At 40.8% G+C, this 20,130-nt stretch overlaps 1 protein-coding gene across 4 annotated transcripts in view; it reads right to left on the bottom strand.

Annotated features, from left to right (window-relative positions):
* TEC (tec protein tyrosine kinase) overlaps positions 1-20,130 on the bottom strand; it is a 115,066-nt gene that overhangs the window by 94,801 nt on the left and 135 nt on the right. Inside the window, exon 1 of one of the 4 annotated variants that reach the window (XM_074348263.1) lies at positions 19,988-20,126. The exons of 1 other annotated variant lie outside the window; for it this stretch is intronic. The gene's annotated coding sequence lies outside the window, so the exon portion shown is untranslated. Of the gene's footprint in view, positions 1-19,308; positions 19,430-19,794; positions 19,948-19,987; positions 20,127-20,130 lie in introns of those variants that run through there. 2 more of the 4 variants (XM_045522314.2, XM_074348277.1) reach the window with 2 other exon arrangements.

The following is a 20,130-nucleotide window of genomic DNA, read 5'->3' as shown; positions in this document are numbered from 1 at the left end:
TACAATTGAACAATTTTTAAAAAGCCCAATTTAAAGGTGGGTAAAGGACTTAAACAGATATTACTCCAAAGATGTACAAATGGCCAATAAACACATGAAAAGATGCTCAATATCATTAGTTATTAGGAAAAAGCAAATCAAAACCACAATGAGATCTTATTACACACACACTAGGATGGCTATAATAAAAAAAAAAGGGGGGGTAGGAGGGTAGAATAAGAAGGATTGGCAAGAATGTGGAGAAACTGGAACCCTCAGACACTGCTGGTGAGAATGTAAAATGGGGCAGCCACTGTGAAAAACAGTTTGGCAGTTCCTCAAAAGTTAAACATAGAGTTAAGTTATGACCCAGCATTTCCACTCCTAAGAATATACCCAAGAGAACTGAAAACATACATAAAAGCTTATATACTAATGCTCATAGTAACATTAGTCATAATAGCCCAAAAGTGGAAACAACCCAAATATCCATACACTGATGAATGGAGATACGTGTTTTATATATATATATATGAAATACGTACCTCCATATAATGGAATGTTATCCCACCATAAAAAAGAATGAAGTACTGATACAGAGTACAACGTGAATGAACTTTGAAAATCTTATAATAAGTAAAAGAAGTCACACACAAAAGGCCACATGTTTTATTGATTCCATTTATATGAAATGTCCAGAATAGACAAATTCATAGAGAAAGAAAGTAGATAACTGGGTGGGATGAAGGGAGAGATGGGAGGGTATCGGGTTTTTTGTGTGTGTGTTTGTGTGTGTGTGTGAGATAGAAATCTTGTGGAATTAGATAGTGGTGACGGTTGTACAATATTGTAAATATACTAAAAACCACTGGATTGTACTCTTTAAAGTGGTTCAAATGATGGGTTTTGTTACCTGAATTTATTCTCACTAAAAGAAATTTAAGGAAAAACACATGTACAACACATAAACAATACACAGGTAAGAATTAAAAGTAAAAGGAGAAATTAGAAACCAAAAAGAAGAAAAAAACCAAGTAGAACCAAAGCTTACCTGGGGGTTGGTTCTCACATCAGTACACACAGCAAAAACTGAATATTAATCAAAATTAACCTCAAATATTCCACAGAAGACACGGCCACTCTGTCTCTTCTGCAGCAGAGCATTAGCAGAAATGTCCACCAGCATCGGCAAAAATGTTCAACACTGGAAGTTATATCCAGTAACAACCACCGAAAAACCCCACTCCATAATTACTAGCATAAAAACAGTAAAAATGGATTATTTCTCATAATTCTGTTGGGTGGGCAATTCTGGATGTCTAGGATGGCTCACTCACGTTCCTAGCACTTGCAGGCTGTCAGCCAGGACACCTCAGTTCTCTTCCATGTGCCTCTTCAACAGGACAACTTGGGTTTATATGTGTAGTTCCCAAGATTCTAAGAGCAATAAGTGGGCAAGCCCCAATACACAACACATTTCACATCTCTGAATGATTTACCTTTGCTATTATCTCATTGGCCAAAGCAAGTCACATGGCCAAGCCCAGAGTCAGAATGGGAGGTGATTCTTCAAGGTGGAGTAGATACCGGGAGAGGAATCATGGAGGTCTTTTTGCAAACAATCTAATAATCTAGCAGAGAGAAAAACAGATTTTTGATATTCTGGTTTAGCATCAGATAAAGTAGATGGCTTGGATTCAAGGGACAGTTTGTATGAAAGAGCAACCTTTAACGACTAAAATAACATTCAGCACTGAGATGCTCATGGAAAAAGCTTTGGGCACTAAGGCGGACAAGGCAGCAAGAGGTCCATGCAACTCCCAATGCACACACCCTCTGGGGTATATGCTCACAGAGTAGAACGGTGAATAAAAGCACCTACTCTCTTTAAATTGTTGTTTCTTTCTCTCTTCTCTTTGTTAACCTATGGAGTTTGAATTTCCTCAAGTCAAATGCACATATGCTACAATGCTACTATATGCTGATAAATACAGCATTAAATTTGGAGCGTCTCAACATCCAGGGAACAAAGGATAACATAATGCTTCATAGGATAGTAATTTGTTATCTTAAGATACACAACAACTTATCAAAAGAAAAACTTTCCCTGTCTTTAAACTCTAAAGACAAACTAGTTTATGGGATCATAAAGGACAATGAAAGATATTATGTCATACATCTTCAGTAGAAGTTTGGGCAGAAATTAAAAAAATATTCCTCACCTGGCTGTTTCTTATATTAACACTTGATTACATCTAGGTAAATATAGTCTTATAAAAGCATTTCTGTGTGGGCTGAGCTAGATAGGTTATTTTCTTGCTAGCTCAAGAAACAGAAATAAAATATAGAAAAAGGTAAACAGATAATATGATCCTTGATCTCTACCTTTTAAACACTATCTTAAGCTCAGTTTCTGCAAAAGTTGAATGGAATTCAGTTTAAGTTATTCTCCAGTATTTGACAGAAATGTAAATATTACATTAATAATAATGATGATGATCAATATATCTGCTGTAAAAAAAATTAGGGCTAATAGACATTCCTAATGGGCTAAGTATTTTTAATTATATTAAGTCTCTCAGGAGGATATATCTGAAAAACACCAACAGTCCCAAAGATCTATGGCTTCACACTACAAGCGTGCACATTTTGAGATTCTGACTTCATCTGATTTAAGTCTTGCTTCTTAACTTCATGATATTTCTGCTAACATTGAACTAACAGTCCTCAGATTGCTATATATATGAATTACGAAGACCCGAGCAGATGTCCTTTTCAGTATTATTGCCACCAAATCAGGAAGCTGTAAAAGGCAGAGCGGTGACAGGTGTGGTTCTCAGTTCACAGTATGAATTACACAAGTAGACACCATTATCTTAAATGAGTGAAACAGCAAAGGAGATTCAAAGGAATTGAACAAAAATCTCCCCAAGGCTGTGAAGACACTCTAAGACAGGGTACTGCATTTTTTTCACACCACCATCCTCACTCACCACACACAGAGCACAAACTCTGGGAAGGATGATGAAAATAGTTGCTTAAATACCACCAAATGTACTCTTGAACTTATACAAGACACATTTTAAATTACCATTTATTTAATATTTTTGTTTTACATTATACTTTAAAATTAAAGTTACACTGGCTTAAAAAGCATAAAAAGCAAAACTTCTATCACTCAGCTGGAATTATAGAACGCGTGCCTGGTCTAGGATCTACTGGAGTACATTAACCAATCACCTTAAAGTCTACTAGTGTATGCATAAATGGTAATACCTACTTGCTGGGTGCAACTAGTACTTTATACTGGCATTGTCATACCAGTACAAAATCCTGGACAAGGAAGTGTCCAGGACAATGGAATTCACATTCCATTCTTAGCTCTGCCCAGGACCTGCCCAACTTACTACCCATATCAAAATCTAAGAAACTAATGTACACCTGTAGCTTATACAATATTGTAAATCAATTATACTTCAATTTTTTAAAAATCTAAGAAACTGAATTTATCAGCTTTACTATCATTATAAGAAACACTGAGAACCACCTACAGAAAGAATAATTCCAGAGAGGTCTCTCCTCTACAATGGTAGCTGAGTGAGCCTAGCGGAGGGCATTCAATCTGCCCCGTGCTACAACAGGATTCATGTTCTTCCCTACCTTGGCTGATGGCTGAAATTGTTCCAGTGGTAAATATACCCCTTCATTCCAAAATTAGAAATAAAACATAGCACCCAAATACCCCTGAAGAAGGCAACACACTGACTAAGCTTCCTCTAAATTTTCAGTCCCATCCTCTCTTGCAATCTCAAACATTTCTGACCTGTGGTCTGCTCCTCTTTTCAGTGCACCTGATTGCTCTCTAGTTCATCATCCCCTTTGGTACAGTAGCATCACTTATGTCCCCAAACATAAACCATCCCCTCGACCCACATTCACCCCCTACCACCATGCTACTTTTGAGTCTCTTTACAGCAAAAGCTCTTGAAAGATAGGATTAGGGTTGCTGTCTCTGCTTCTCAATTCATGTGCTTTCCTCAGACTGCTCAGTTGGGCTTCTGTCTTCATCATTCCACTAAGATTGCATTTGCCAAGGTCACCAGGAACAGCCTTCTTGCCAGACCCAGTGGTCACTTCTCAGTTTTTATATCACTTGACCTCCAGCAATGTTCAACACAGCTGACCAGTCTCTCCTTGAAATGCTTCATTACTCTTGGTTCTCTGTGACACAAAGTTTCCTGGATTTTCCTCTGATCTTAGAGGCTGTACCTTCTCAGTGTCCTTTGCTGGTGTCTACTTTTCTGCTTTACTTATAAACACTGGTGTGCATCAGGGCTCTCTCCCGGGCTTGCTTTGCTTTTTCATCTCTACACTCCTCAGAGGTGGCCTCACCCAGTTACATGGCTTTAAATACCATCTATATGTTGATAACTCTGAATTCTACATCTTTTGTCCTGTCCCCAAGAACCTCAGAATTATATATCCAATTGCAAACCTGACATCTTTATTTGAATATCCAACCAGCATCTCAAACATAATATGGCTAAAACAGAAAGCTAGATAGTCCCCTAAAATTTGCTCTTTATCCAGTCTTTGCCATCTGAATAAATGGTCTCACCATCTCCCCAGCTGTTGAGCCAAAAGTCTTAAGAGTTATCTTTGATTCATTCTTCTCTCTCACACCTCAAGTCTAATCCATCAGCATGGTCTTTGGACTGTACCTCCAAAATATTCTAAACCTGAATAGTCAAGTCTCTACTTCACTCTTCTCTCATTAGTGTAATAGGTTGATTGCACTAATGGCCCTGATTTTCATACCTCCTTGCATCTTTTCACACCTCTCTGTGTCCCTGCTCTTTGGCAATGCTCTCCCATACTAACTGTGGATGTACTCATGTAATTTGCCTTGACCAATGGAACACTGGCAAATTTGACACAAGCTAAGGCTTAAAAACCTGCTTGCTCATTTCTACTTCCTTTCTTGCTTCTTTGTGGTCACCATGAGACTATGAGTGGGCCAGTCTGAGAATAAGCCCAGGCTAGCCTCCCACAGGGATGTAACATAAACACAGAGGAGAGAAGAGTTGTCCCAGCCATCTCAGCTGAGGCCATACTAGACAGGCAACAGCCAGCTGGCCCTCACAAACACATCAGAGGAGCCAGGCAATATGGCAGATCTGCTTATCTGATCCACAGCTGATCAGACACGGGCAGGCCCAGTCAAGATCAGCCAAGCCTGGCCCAGAACTACCCAGCCATCCTGCTGACTCATGAGCAAAAAAAAAATCCTTATTCCTATATACCACTAAGTTTATGGGGATGTTTGTTACATGGCATTACTGTGGCAATAACTGACACAGACATCATCGCTTGTCAGGACTATTGCAACATCCTTCTATCAGGTCTCGTTGCTTCCTTCCTTATCTTCTTAGAAGTCTTTCCCATTCATCAATCAACTCAAAGTTTTAAAACTATAAATCAGTTCATGTCCTCAGTTCTGCTTAAACCCTCTAATGGCTTCCCTGCACTTAGACTAAAACCTAATCTCTTAACCTAGCATACCACCTCCTTGTTTAACCACATCTAGTACCACTCTCCCCCTGGCCCACTATGAGTCAACCACACCAGCCTTCTTCCTGTCCTTCACACAGGACAAACTCATGGCATGGGGAAGTCTTAGCAAATTATGTTCTTTCTACCTAGAAAATCATTCCACCCACTCCCTCTTGCTTGGTCTCTAACCAGTAACTTCTTATAACTCAAACACCAACCTAAATTGTCACTTTCACAAAAAGGCCTTCCACACAGCCTAAAGTAGACAACCAGTCACTCTCAGATCCATATTTTAATTTCATGATACTTATCACTATGTGACATTTTTATTGAATATTTATTTTTAATCGTGTGATCGCCCCATTTATTATAAATTCCACATGAGCAGGAACCACGTCTATACGTTCACTGAAGGATCCTCAGCTCCTAAAACAGTCCCTTCACATAGTAGGTACTCATTAAATATCTGATGAATGCTACCTGACATGGAATAAATAAATGATCAGATCCTTTCTGAAATCAGGTTTTTACAAAGAGAAGGAGCCAGGCTAGCTGAAATGGCAAAGGAGAAAAGACAGACTGATTCTGAGAGGGAATTCTAGAAGCAGAGAAAAAAATTTCACCTAATATAAAGTGAAGTGAAGAGTGCAGACACTGAAAAGAGCGTTGAACAGAAGCTTGGCTCTGCCCCTTCCTTGCTACGTAAACGTCGATACACCACTCACCTCTCTGAGCTTGTCTCCTCATCTATAAAATGGGGGAATAATTACAACTTCACAGAGTTGTACAAACTAAAATATATATAAAGTACTCAGCATGGTACGTGGATCATAGTGATTACTCAACATCAGTGATGACAGTGACGGTGGTGGAGGTGGTGGTGGTGGTGGTATCTAAACCAGCCCTGCTACTAATGAGTAAATGGCATAATCCTTAGTATCTCACTCAACCTGATGAGTCAACCTAATTTTTTTTCAATTTTTAGGCATTTCAGATTGTCCCTTCTCACCAAAAATGTAATGAGTACAGGACCTAGAGTCTGAAGAGCTGGGTTCTGGCCCTGGTTCTGCCACCAACTGGCTGGGTGACCTTGGACAAGTCACCAACTTTCCAGACCTGAAAGTGACCTTGTCATCAGCTCTGCCACCCCCAAGGCAGGAGGTGCAGGAAACATTCTGCAAAGAAGTGGGGGGATTGGTGTAACGTAGAGACATGGAGGAAGAGGGTAGGCAGGCAGATAATCACTCTGCTCCATTCCAGAGCACAAACAAGAATATCTAAACAACTTAATTCAAAGCTTCCCAAACTGTGTTTCTCAGAACATGAGGAACCTGTCAGATTACACCAGACCATAATCTCACAAGGGCAGGGACATGTGCTGATTTAATTCTCCACTGTAGGACCAGCAGCCAGCACGGTGACCAAAACATACTATCATAGTATGCACATAGTATGCATGCTGGCTGAATGAATGAACAAATACATTTAAGAAAAGCTGGGTTAAACAACGTCAAACTGGTTCCTTGTGCACAATTCTCCGAACGGTTATTATCTGAATAGGTTCTGTGAATCATATAGAATACAGTATTTCCCAACCTTATTTGATCACAGAACTCATTCTATTTCTTTTGAAACTTATTAACATCTCCCAGAGTTGTAGTAATCTACAGAACAGTTTGAGAAACATTTTAAGCTTATGTAATTTAAGTCATTTTTACCATGATGAAATAAACATCTTTCTCTTTATATATAAGGTAATTAAAAGGCCAACTAATTTGATCCATATCTAGTATGCGGCTGTTTTCTCCCAGCATCCTACACCTTCAAACCGCCTGTCGCCAGGCAGGGCCTCAGTCTCTCCCACCTCCTAAGCAGCAGACGTCCTGCCTGGTTTCTCTGCCCTGCTCCCCCATATCCCAGTCTGCTCTGCAAATCCTCCCACCTTTTCTTCCACTATCCCTTCTTTCTATATCCTTAGTCATATTATGAACTTTCTTAAACCACTTTAATTATTCCTCTTCCTTTATAATCAATCCAACAAGGTTTCAGTCTTGAAGTTTACAGTATCATCCTATGCCTAAAAACATTTCAAAATCCTTCTCCCTTTTATAATAAAGGCTGGTTCTTCTCTTTTATTCTCCACATTGGACCCTTCTTAGGGTTATTCCTTAATCTTAAGTAAATATAATCATGTCAAATCTAATCTGGGTTCCCTCTTCCCATCTTATTATTGATTTCTAAGAGCTCAAGCAAGTAAACATTTTCAAATCCCCATGCCTTTGTTGGGGTTGCTCTCTCTGCCAAGAAGAGCCCTTCCTTGTTTAAATCCCATTCATTTTTTAAAGTCCTGATCACAGGTCATCACTTTTAAGCAGTCTCCCTTATTTCCCACTCCAGCCACAATTAGCTACTCCCCTTAACTACCTCGAGGCACATGCACAACTTACCGCAGACATGTGAAGTTAGTTGTATATATGAATGCGGAGATGGCAGAGTTGGGAGAGAAGACCATGAACCAGGTGAGTCTCCCAGGGAGAATGACCAAGAGGTTGGTGATAAAAGGAGAAACCAGGAGGCTATTTGCACGAATGGCTTGAGCTCTAAAGGAGAACGGGTTCTGGCATGACCTGAAAGTAGCCTGAGGAAGCCAGGAGAAGGCAGCAGCAGAGAGAGCTGCAGATAAGGGAGTGCTCTGACTCTGGGAGGCGGCCGGGGTGTGGGAATGATGATTCACAATGGAACAATGCCCTCAGCGGGCCGCTGGAAAGATTTGGGAAGGAAGCCAGTAGAAGGATGCAAGCTCAGAATCACAGGGGAGTTGAGAGTGCATAAGAAGACAGCTGATAAGAAAGGCTTGGAGCCAAGGGAACTGGGGATACGAGGCACAGCTCTGGCCTGAACTGGCGAAGATCCCAGATAGTGTCAGAGGCCAGATGAGTTAAGCATTCAAGTCTTTGATCAATGTTTAAAAGGAGGTTGATGAGTAATTCTTCTAATGTCTACAAAGAACAGATTTCTCTAATGTTTCACTCATGGAACAATCTTTATCCCTGTGTGTGGGCTGAGCCATGAGGGCAATGAGTTGGGGGCATACTGAAAAGGAGCTGGGTGTGGTATCTCCTTGCACTAGGGCAGAGCTCAGACCTGAAAGGGAAGAAGCAAGCTGAACACGCACAGAGTCTACAGGGATCAAAGCCTTTCAGGCTCAGGGCAGACAGCAGTAGGCACCAAGGCCCGAGAAGTAGTGAGCTCATCCAAAAGGTAGACAGAGAATGGCGAGGGGGAATCCAAGACAAAAACCTCTGCAAAGTCTATATATTACGCAGGGTCTTCAATGGCAAATAACTAGATTTAAGCACACGACAACAAGCAAAGGCATGTATTAGCTCACATAACCAGAAGTGCCGGGATGCTTCAGGCACATCTGAATCCTGGGGTTCAAATGATGCTGTCTGTGCTCTCACCACCGCTCAGCGCTACTTCTCACTGCATGCTGGCCTCGTACATTCTCTCCTACTTCAAACAGCTTCCTCCATTTAGTGGAAAGACGGCCACCAGGAGCTCCAGGTTACATCACTCCAGCAGCAAAAAGAAAAAAATCCCAAAGGAAAAGAATGCCTCCTTTCCTAAACTGGAGCAGGAAAGGAGCCTGATTGAGGGAGCCTGGGTCATGTGCTAACCTCTGAACCAATCACTTGGTCAGGTGGAGGAGGCACGTCTCAGACTGGCCAAAGCTGAGTCACATGACCACTGCTGGGGTTGGTGTCAGCCCCACCCAAACCACATGACTTGTGGACAGAGAGGTCCCCCAGAGGAAGGAAGTCTGGGCAAACAAATAATAAGTCCACTCTAGACAGTGTGGTCACTGGTCAGCCTGGCCCCAGAGACCAAAAAAGGCCAGTCTCCTTACTTAAACCATAGAAGGGCTTTGAGCTGGTCAAACAGAACTGGTTTCAAATTTCAGCTTTGACACTTACTAGCTGTGTGACCTCAGGTAAATTACTTAATTTCTCAGTGCCTCAGTTTCCTCCTTATAAAACAGGATAATAGTACCTATCATCTAGATGTGTTTGGAAAGATTAAATGAAATAAAGCACATAAACTGCTAAGCACAATGCTTGCCAGAAAGTGATCAATGCTGTTATTAGTAACAATAACAATAATGACAATTATCATCTGGAACAAGGGCACCACATGAAAGTTGAGCTGTAACTCGGTGAAAGAGACAGCCAGGTCAGCACTTGGATAAATCAGCGCTGGGTCAAGATTCATCAGGGCAACTCAGGATACAGCACAGGGGCCCTGAGCGAACTCTGAGATGACAATTCAAATCAATAAATGTGTTAAGCATCTATCACGTGCCAGGCACTGGGGATACAATTATGAATGAGATGCATGGCTCCAAGGTGACTGTGGCTTTGTGACATTATTTGGGGGAGGGGGAGGCTGACTGAAGCTGCTTCCTTGCTTTCAGCCACAGGCTGTGGGCACTGGGAACGCACTGAGCGTACTGGAGAACCAAACCTGGGCCCATCTGCTGGAATGCTAAGAAAGTATAAAAAGGACTTCAATCACCCCCGCAAAAATGCCTTCGTGTGAATTACGAAAAAGCGTTTCTTCCTTTAGAAATTTTACTTCCATGTGTCACAGTAAACAAATCTACCAGATCGACAATGTGAATGACATCCCAGAGTTATGCAGTGTATAACCTGCACAACTATATGTGGCAGCCCTGGGCATAGGCAGGGAAGATGACATGGGGACTGAGAGGGGTCGAGGGATAGGGTGAGGATGGAGTACCTGGGAGTCCCCAGGCCTTTGGAGACAGAGAAGAACTTTTGCTATAGTGCTGCTCCACTCAATATAGTAGCCACTCCCCACAAATAGCTATTAGACACTTGATATGTGGCCAGTACAACTTAGGAACTAATTTTTCAATTGTATTTCATTTTAATTCATTTTAATTTAAAATTTTAAACTGAAACAACATAGTGTTTCCATTAACTTTTTTGGTTGGAGTACATTTTACTTTTTCCCCTGCACCTTGTAAGATACTGAATTGTATTGCATTGTACTGTATTGCTCATATCAAGCTCCTGAGTTTTTTCTGGTATTTTATTAATAATTTTTATATGATTACATGGTGAAATTATAGTATTTTCTATACATTGGGTTACACAAAATACACAATTAAGTTTAACTTCACCTATTGTGTTTTGGGTTTTTTAATGGGGCTACTAGAAACTTTAAAATTACATTAAGGACTCACTTAATTTCTCTTCAACAGTGCTGCTATGAAGACATCTTAGGATCTATAGTGCTAAGGGGCCTGGAACGATACCCAGAGGAACTGGTTGCTTTTAGGTTTGTTTGAAGCAGATCTTTATGTTTTCTTCTAGGTTGTCCACTCTGTTTACCAGAAGGGAAAATAACAGGGAGAGAGCTCAGTGTGTGCAGCTCAGTAGAGTCCTCAGGGTACACTCTGGAGTCAGACTGCACTGCTCTGAACTCTGGCTCCACCACTTAAGCAAATCTCCCTGAATCTCCCTGAGTTTCAAGCTCTTCATCTGTAAACTGCTGATGAAGGGAGTTGCCGGGATGATTAAATGAGATAATCCAATATAAAGAGCTTAAGCACAGAGCCTGGCACAACTTATGTGCTCAATCAATGACTAGGGGTGACTGGGGCATTATTTGGGAATTAAGAAGGTGCCAATTTACATATTTGCTTTGTCTTAAGTCCACTGTGTTTTTAAGGTACACTGATGAAACTATCTTAGGTGCTGAAGCATCATGAAATGGGGTCAGATGGTGTTTCTAAATTATGTGTAACAACAGCTAAGATTTAGTTAGCTTTTTTGTTCCAAATCCTACACTTAGTCAATGTCTTCAGTTAAGAGTCTAGTAATATCTGAATCTCTTTCTTGAGTAAGAACTAGAACATCCATCTGCATAGTACAGATGGATTCATTCTACCTAAATGCATTCTTTACCACTTCCCTGCCATTTTGTGTAATACTCATGAGTGTGTATGAAACAGCCTGGGAAAAGCTCAAAGTCCTTTGTAAACTTGAGACCAGCAATTTGGCTTTTTAGTGTCCCAAAAGGTTCATGTTGACTATAAACTTGGAGTTTACACTGTGTACTCCCTCTTCTCCATGGTTTATTTTAAAAACGATAATACTTAAACTAGTTTACTCACATTTGCATCCTGAGAAATGTCCATCTATGCTTAACTTTTGCTCTGTCTTCCAACCCTCTTCCTATTCCTGACTTTTAAAGACATTTCTCCCAGCCTCACACTGACTCAATTTATTTAATAGCCTTTGTGTGGTCTTTTCAAGATCACTTTGAAAATCACAGTTTATCCCTAGCTTCCATAATTATTTAATGCCCTTGAAGAACTCTAGTGAATTCGTCAAACATGATTCCTCCTTACAAGGGAGGAGCCTATCCTCCCAAAGGATCATATTTGCCTAAAAACTGTAAAATCCACTTTCTCAACACATACACTCATGCAGAATTTATTTTAGATTCCACTTGTGATTCCAAGAAAATTTCCAGACACTACACTAAATCTACCATCTGATTCTCAGCAAACCATTATCTTCTACGAGGCTCACTTTACTCATCTATAAAATAGGCATAATATAGATACCCTCCACTAAAGAGAACAAGCCATCTCATCACTCATGAGTGTGTATGAAACAGCCTGGGAAAAGCTCAAAGTCCTTTACAAGCATTAGGCCATGAACCTCTCTGAAGTGGACTGTTAATTAGGTGTCATTACGCTTTGTTTAATAGATGGAAAACCCAAGGCATGGCATAATACCAATTAAGAGCTGACTTCAAAATTGAGCCCAGGCTTTAAACTTTAGACAGAAAAATGTCAGGGGAAAACTCTGAATAAGAATTTACTCCGTTCTAGTTCTTTATCAAGAAACCACATTAATGCAGAATTCTCTCCTGTTACTGGTTGCCTTGCCCCTCCTACTTCCTCATGCAGTCCAGGAATGGGGAAACAGATGGGAGGGTTGGAATTTTCTGCTGAACACATAATGCCTTTCCCTGCTTACAGAAAGGTTCATGAAACCTAGACTAGGTACGAAGGGCAAATGTAGTTTCACAGATACCATAAAAACCTCTCCATTTTTTGCTACTGATCCCTGGAAACTTTTCCAACCAGACATCCCACAAAATAAAATGAGGCTACAGACATTTACCAACCAGACACAGCCTCACAAATGAACCTGTCAGGTTACCCTGGCTTTATTATCTGATCTACAGCTGGATACACAGCCTCGATAACTCAAAATAAACCTTCACACAAAGGAGATACTGTGAATCCAAAAGGTCCAAAAAGAGGTATGGAAACTTTATATAACTTCAGCTAGCCAGTGAGCTTTTTCAGATTATTATTTTGTGTCCCTCTGAAAATGATTAACAGAAACTAGAAACCCTTTAATTCAAGAGTGGTATTTTGAAAACTATTTTCCAAGGAAACAATCCCCCAAAGAGAAAAATGTATAGCAACACTACTTACTTCAAAACAAAACAAAACAAAACAAAAAAACCACATGTCCAACAGTTGGAGAGTGGGTCAAAATATCATTGTATGTTAACATGACAGACTGTCACCTAGCTATTAAATGATAATCATTCCCAGAAGAAAATGTCTATTTGAAATAATGTTACCCAAAGAACACTATGCCTGAACTAATTATAACCTCATAAAGTAGCTGCATACACACCCCCTCCCACACACACACACATACATATACGTAAAGATCACAGTATTTGGAGTTACAGAAATGGTTGCACCTAATGCTCCTTAGGCTAATTACTTGCTAGAAAGTTGCTAAAGATTTCTGAAAAGTCAAATGATGATAAAGATGACCGAGAAGGAGTTCACCAAGATTCTCCCTGGAATAGTTTTACAGTCATTTTTAATCTCTTTTGTGTAAGCTTCAGTATTGCTTACGTTTTTTAACAATGAATATATAAAACTCTATAAAATGGCTTTTTTTTTTAAATGATGGCAGGGAGAGTTCAGAGAGCACAGTGCGAGATGGGGAATCTCAGTGGCATGGGGAGATCTATCCTTCGTCTGGGGGAGGGAAAGGGATACGTCACCAGCTCTGAGCCCAAAAACCTCCAGCTGTGATTCCAGAACCTAAGAATTCTTTGATGCAATGCTTCTATAACTGGTTGAAATATGTGGTAAATAAGTTGACATTTCTTAAAAAAAAATTTTTAAGCATTCATACCTAAATTTACATATCTAACAGCATCCATTACTCAGTTAAATTGTATTTCTCTTTCTTTACATGGTTAAAGAATCAAGCATTTTTATCCCTCAAAGGAGGAAAATAAAAAAGAAAGCCAAGGGCCTTCTATGAAACAAAAATAACCCCAATGGTAAAAACTAACTTTACTGAATGCTTAAATTACATTTGCAGAAAAATAAACATTGAAATCACTACTTTGTAGGGGGAAAAAAGCCACAATTTAATTTTGGGGGTAGTCATGTGAGATCCTACAAGCTGTGGTTGAAACCTAACACTGGGGGAATACATGAGAGCATGACAGTGTCTAAGGAAATAGCTAACAGAAAGACAGTGCTGGAACTCTACTCAGGATAAAGAGAAGACACAAAAAGTCTTTCCTACACTAAATCAGGCTAGAACTTCACAAAAATTAGAACTTCACAAAAATTAAAGACCAAAGGAGTAGGATATTTGACAGGCAGCTCTACATTATAAGTATTTCATATAGTATATGACCATTAAAAGTCTTTCACTTTGATACTCTACAGCTAAGCATTTCCAAACCTCTTAACCTTTAAAAATAATAAACAAGTTTCTTCTGTATAGCACAGGGAACTATATTCAACATCTTGTAGTAACGTATAATGAAAAAGAATATGAAAACAAATGTATATGTATATGCATAACTAAAACATTATGTTGTACACCAGAAATTGACACATGTAAACTGACTATACCGCAATAAAAAAAAAGACTACGTGCTTCCAAAGATGACCTTAAGAACCAAAGAAAAAGAGACATACTTAATAAGTGATCTGATGATTTTTTGTAATTTTTTATTTTAAAATAAAATTTCAGCTTTACAGAAAAAAAATAAAGGGAATAGATAAAGTAGTTTCCAATGACAATCAATCAATCAATCAATGGCATGTAGTTACAAAAGGAAAAAATATATATTGCTGAAATCCAAAGAGATCTGCCTCCTTTAGAAATTTATATAAAACACCAGACTAAAGAATATGAAAATTAATATATGTATATTTATGTATGACTGAAAATTTGTGCTATACACCAGAAATTGACACAACATTGAAAACTGACTATAACTCAGAACAAAATAATAATAATAAATAAAACTTACCAGACTAGACAACCTAATCAGCACACACTTCCCTCCCTCCTCCAAAACCCACTCTTCTTAGCCGTAAAAAATAAGACAGTCACAACACTACGGTAAGAAGAAATACACAAGTGTAAAATAATAATAATAAATAATGTCCTTTCCAGAATGTTTTCAGTGAGGATTATTTCCAAATAATATGAATAACAATACACTTGGGAAAACTTAAACTGAATACACTATGGCTTCAGTCTATATAGCCAAAGAGAAGTGAAAGTCTAATCAAGAATTTGATGTATTTAGATGACCAGATACAACTTGGATAATTATGACCAAATATATACATTTTTTTAAACTGCCATGTGTTCACAATTATCTGGTATTTACCAGACATGTGCTTTTCCCTAGGAGAGCTCACAATGCAGCTGAGAAGACAGAAAGAACTTCTGTTAATCACATAGAACATTAGAGAAAAACTATACTGTTTCAGAAAAAGGGAAAGAGGGGAAAAGAGGTTGCAATGGCTCCAAAGGTTCTGTTTAGAAAAGGAAAGGACGCTGGTGGAAGCACAGAGAGGAATGAGCATTGCAGGTATTCCCACTGGCAGAGCTTTCGATCATAATGGTACCAAGTGGGTTCCTGCTGAGTAAGTGTTTTCTAACCATCTTATTCTTCATTGCCATCCTTCAGAAAGCAAGTCACCACTGTACCTGCTCCACTGTAGCAATTGCCAGCACTGGTGTTTTCTGTATTTCCAATGCACAGCTGCCACTGTGGGAGTATAGAGCTCTGCTTCTCCTGCACAGATAAGATGGTTTGGGAACAATACTCTTCCTACTTCAGTGGAAGCTGACTCTTGTCATCATTCCTCTTTGTATAAGCATAAGTCACATCGATGCCAAGCTACCGAGAGAGAAGGCTGGAAGATCTCACTGCATTAAGGGAGCCTGAGGAATGACTCTTAACCGGTTAAACAGGGTTGGGAAAGTTGTGATCATCCACGAGGAGCAGGGTAGTTCAGTCATCTCTGCTCAGCCCAGCCAGAAACAGGAACTTGGTGCACATTCCAAGAAAGGCATGAGCTTTGAAATGGGAAAAGAGGATGTTCTGCTGGTAAGGCAACTGTGTTTCAAACTGGCCTCCAGAAGGAAATAATGATAACTTCCATTGAGGACACATGGCTGTCAATGACACCAGGTCCACCTTTCAGATGAAAACATTAGACTTAGAGAAACTGAGCTTCACTGAAAGGTAAAACATTCAGAGGCAAAGGTGACAGAATGAGTCCCTCTAGACAAAGGGAATTGACCAGTAAGCCATATACTACTCAAGCCAGGGCTAAAGAGAGATTTTGCCACAAATACGTAGGTATACATATTCTGAGAACAAAAAGGACTTTTAATTTTAAATATTTAAAATATGATTAGACTCGTGAAAACCTTAGTAGAAGGAGTAGACGATAATATTGAAAAAATCCCCCCAAAAGTAGAACCAAAAAGTAAAAGATAGATATTAGCAAAGAAATGTAAGAAAATACCTAATATCCAGCCCAAAATATCTAGTATCTGAACAATAACAGTAACAGTTTCTGAAAGAGACATGACAGAAAGTAGAGAGGAAGAAGTTATCAATGAGATAACTCAAGAAAATTTCCAAAATTGAGAGAGAGATTTCCAGATAAAGAACGCAGCACAATGGATGAAACCAGACCCAGACCACAGCACAACATCATGAAAATTCCAGGATCATGGAGGGCAAGAGAAAATTCTATAAACCTCCAGAAAGAACACAGCAGGTTTGTAATATGTAGACAGGTTACAGGCAAAAATTAAGGAATCAGAACAATTCTGAATTTCTCAACAGCAAACCACAAGCTAGAAAATGGTGGAACAATGCTTCAAGGGTTCCATCCTAGAAGTCTATACTCAGACAAACTATTAATTGTCCATGGAAAACAGGTATTTTCAAGCACTTTTTGTAAAATGAATAAACAAAATATGAATAGACACAATGAACAGAAAAAAAAAGACATCCTGTGCATTAATTACCTGAAAGCTCCTTGAGGATGTGATAAATCAAAACGAGGGAGTCTACAAGATAAAGACATGTGCTAGAGGTAACAGGAGATCCAGTGCAGGAGAGAAATGATGGGGATCCCCAGAGGGATGACAACAGGAGGTCCTCAGGGTGACATCTGTGCCCCATGCAGATACGGCAATCAGTCCAGGCTAGAGCAACCCAGGAGACTCAGGGAAGCTTCTTCGAGAAAATGAAATTGACTGAATACCTAATGCATCTGACGGAAGAAGTAGAAAACTGGCCAAGAGTTTTGGGTTGAATTAATGATGAGTATATTAAAAACTAAGCAAGTGAGCAACAAAGCAATTATTAACCAAAATTACTGTTTAGCTATTGCACAGATGGGAAAATAGGGAAGTTGTGGTTATGTTGGGGATTAGTTAGAGGGAAAAAGAGCCAGGTCATCATTTTCCATAGCGGGAAGTCGATAGATAATGCTTCAAACTGAAAAATGCAAGAAGTATCAATCACAGGCAATAAATACCAAAATAATCAGCTCAAAGAATCACAAGTGCTTGTTTCTGGAGAGGAAGAAATGTAACTTGTATTAAAAGTTTAAAACTGAAAAAAAACAAAACAAAAAACAAAACAAAAATTGGCTTCTACAACCCTCTTTTTTGTTTGGTTTTGCTTTGTTTCCCCAATAACAATTTGGGAAAATTCCACCCTTGTTTCCCCTAAACAAAAGGAAATGTCATTTTCTATATCCAGACCCCAGGGACGGTGGTCACCTGAGCTCTGCACAGTACAATGCAGTGGGAAAGTTAATAGGTATAATCCAATGCAAGGCAGGACTGGTTGAGCTAGGGCTGAGACGAAAAAGCAAGCCCAGGTGGAGGCAAGTTCGGAGGTGGAAGCAACTCCTAAGCCTCTCTCCTCTGGGGTCCCTTCCAACAAAGCTATTCTCCTGGCATAATCACATGGGACAGGGTAATTTTAGAACTGCCAGTGACCCTGGACCAATTTCACTCCTTTTTAACAGACTCCAATGCCCAATTTATGACCCCAATCCAACAAGGCAGCTGCCCCCAAAGCAGTTTATCTGGGTTCAACTTCAATTACTCCACTTTGTCTGTGTAGACTAATAAAAAGAGAGCACAGCAAAGGCTCTGAAACAAGTGACAGCACCATCGACAGGTATTTACTGAGCATCATGCACCAGGTTGAGGGTCAACAGCCCTGCCAGCTATGTAGACCAAGATTCTCCCTAGGGTGGGAACCCAGGACGGGTGGAGTAGGGTGGAAGACCAGGATCCGGAAAAGCTGGGGTGGGGAAGGGTGGCACCAACCGAGTCAACCTGGAGGAACCTGTAGGCAGAGGTGTGCTTGGATGCCCAAGGCCCAGGCTCCCAGCACTCTGTATACAGAAAGGAAGACCAGCAATTCTCCTCTAAGCAAAAAATGGCCAGACACTGCCTAAAACCCCATCAGCCACCCTGTCAAGGTCAACTTGGGAAGCAAAGGTCACCATTCTCTAAGCTCTACTATGATTTAGTAAGACATAGCCCCTGCCCTTAAGTATCTAGCTGCTAAGAAAACATGATGACTATCTTGATACAGAATAAGTAGGTAAACAGGTTGACAGTGCTAGAACATATATTAATATTCTATTTATTTCCTACTTGGGAAGACGTGAAAATTCTAGTTCAAGGACCTATGTGGGGCAAAGGTATTGCCAACTAGAGCACTGCACCAATTCGCATGTTTCCAACACTTGCCCTGTACGGTTCTACAAACCAAAATGTACACACCCTGGTGGGAAGCATCAAAATCATTAACGTAAACCATAAACACAAGGCCCTCAGCATCCTGAGCTGGCAAGAGAATACAATGATCAGACTAATTGGATTGTTAGGAAAGTACAGGTCTTTCCTAAACTATGAAAACGTACCTAAACTAAAAAAATATTTTCAAATATAAAATGAGCAAATTACACACACTTTTTTTCCTTATAAATCATGACACTCCATACTACATGTGATTCTTGCCAACTGAGCTACCAGCATCACAAACTAACCTGCTGAATCCTAAACTTATTTGGTAAACCCACTGGTTTGTTGGGGTTAACTTTCCCTCTACAGATCTTCAGTGGAGAATTATCTAGATTTCTCAGAAATTTCCTAAGAGGAAAAATGGGCACTCGCTGGAAAAACACAGGGTATATGCTCAAAACAGTTAACTATTTTGGATATGTTTCAAACCCACTTAGCCACGAGCCATCCTTTTGTTCCAAAGTAACATTTAGATCTACCTTTCTAATCAAATATTCCAGTTTTCAAAGAATGGCAATAGATCAGACTGTTTACGAACCTGATACACAGCAACGTGTTATTCTTCCATGAAAACTAAACAAATCAAATCAAAAGGAAAATTCAGGATCCGCGGGAAAGCGCACACTCCCGAGTCAAGGCCTTAGCTTTTTCCAGTATATGTATTCACCGAACCCCTGTTTTCAAGACTCAAACACAACTTCCCAGATAAAAAATGTGAGGCTGGTGGGGTGAGGCACTTGGACATGTCCAACTGTGAAAAGTCTCTGTGGATTCTGCCAACTTTCAATCAACACTGCGTTGGCGCCCAGACAAGGGGAATCAGCCCCGCGACGTGGCTGGAAGTGAACCCAGTGCTGAACTTGCTGCCGGGCGGCCTGGGCCCAAGGGGAAAAGGGGCGGGTGCTCCTCGGAAGAGGCCAGCGCCGGAGCCCAGGAGGCGGAGAGGCGGCGGCCGCCGGAAGGCGCGGCTACGCCGGGACGCGCACCTGTCCCTTCCTGAACCGCAGGAGACAGGGGTCCTCACCTGGCGTGGCGCGCTCGCGCTCCTGGCGGCGCGGAGGGAAGAAAACCCTTCCTCGTTCCACGAGGGTCAGTCTCTGGGCTTGTGGAAGCCCCCTCTCGCCGCGCGCATCCCGGTCCTTGACCCTTTCCCGCCCGAAGTGGCGCAGTCCCGGAGCCGTCCCGGAGCTACCCCGGCCGGCCCGCGGCGCCCTTACCTGGTTGGAGCGCACCGGCTGCGCGGAGCCGTGGAGACGGTGAAGACTTCAGGCGCCGCCGAGTCCCGAGCCTCGAGCCTGGCGCCGCCGGCCCCGCCCCCGCACTCCCGGCCCCGCCCCGGCCCCGATCGCTCCGCCCCCGC

Source organism: Camelus bactrianus, chromosome 2 (assembly GCF_048773025.1).
Source record: "Camelus bactrianus isolate YW-2024 breed Bactrian camel chromosome 2, ASM4877302v1, whole genome shotgun sequence".
In the NCBI taxonomy this organism is placed as follows: domain Eukaryota; kingdom Metazoa; phylum Chordata; class Mammalia; order Artiodactyla; family Camelidae; genus Camelus; species Camelus bactrianus.
Note: the sequence above shows the minus strand (reverse complement) of the source record. Positions and strands in the feature narration are given on the sequence as shown.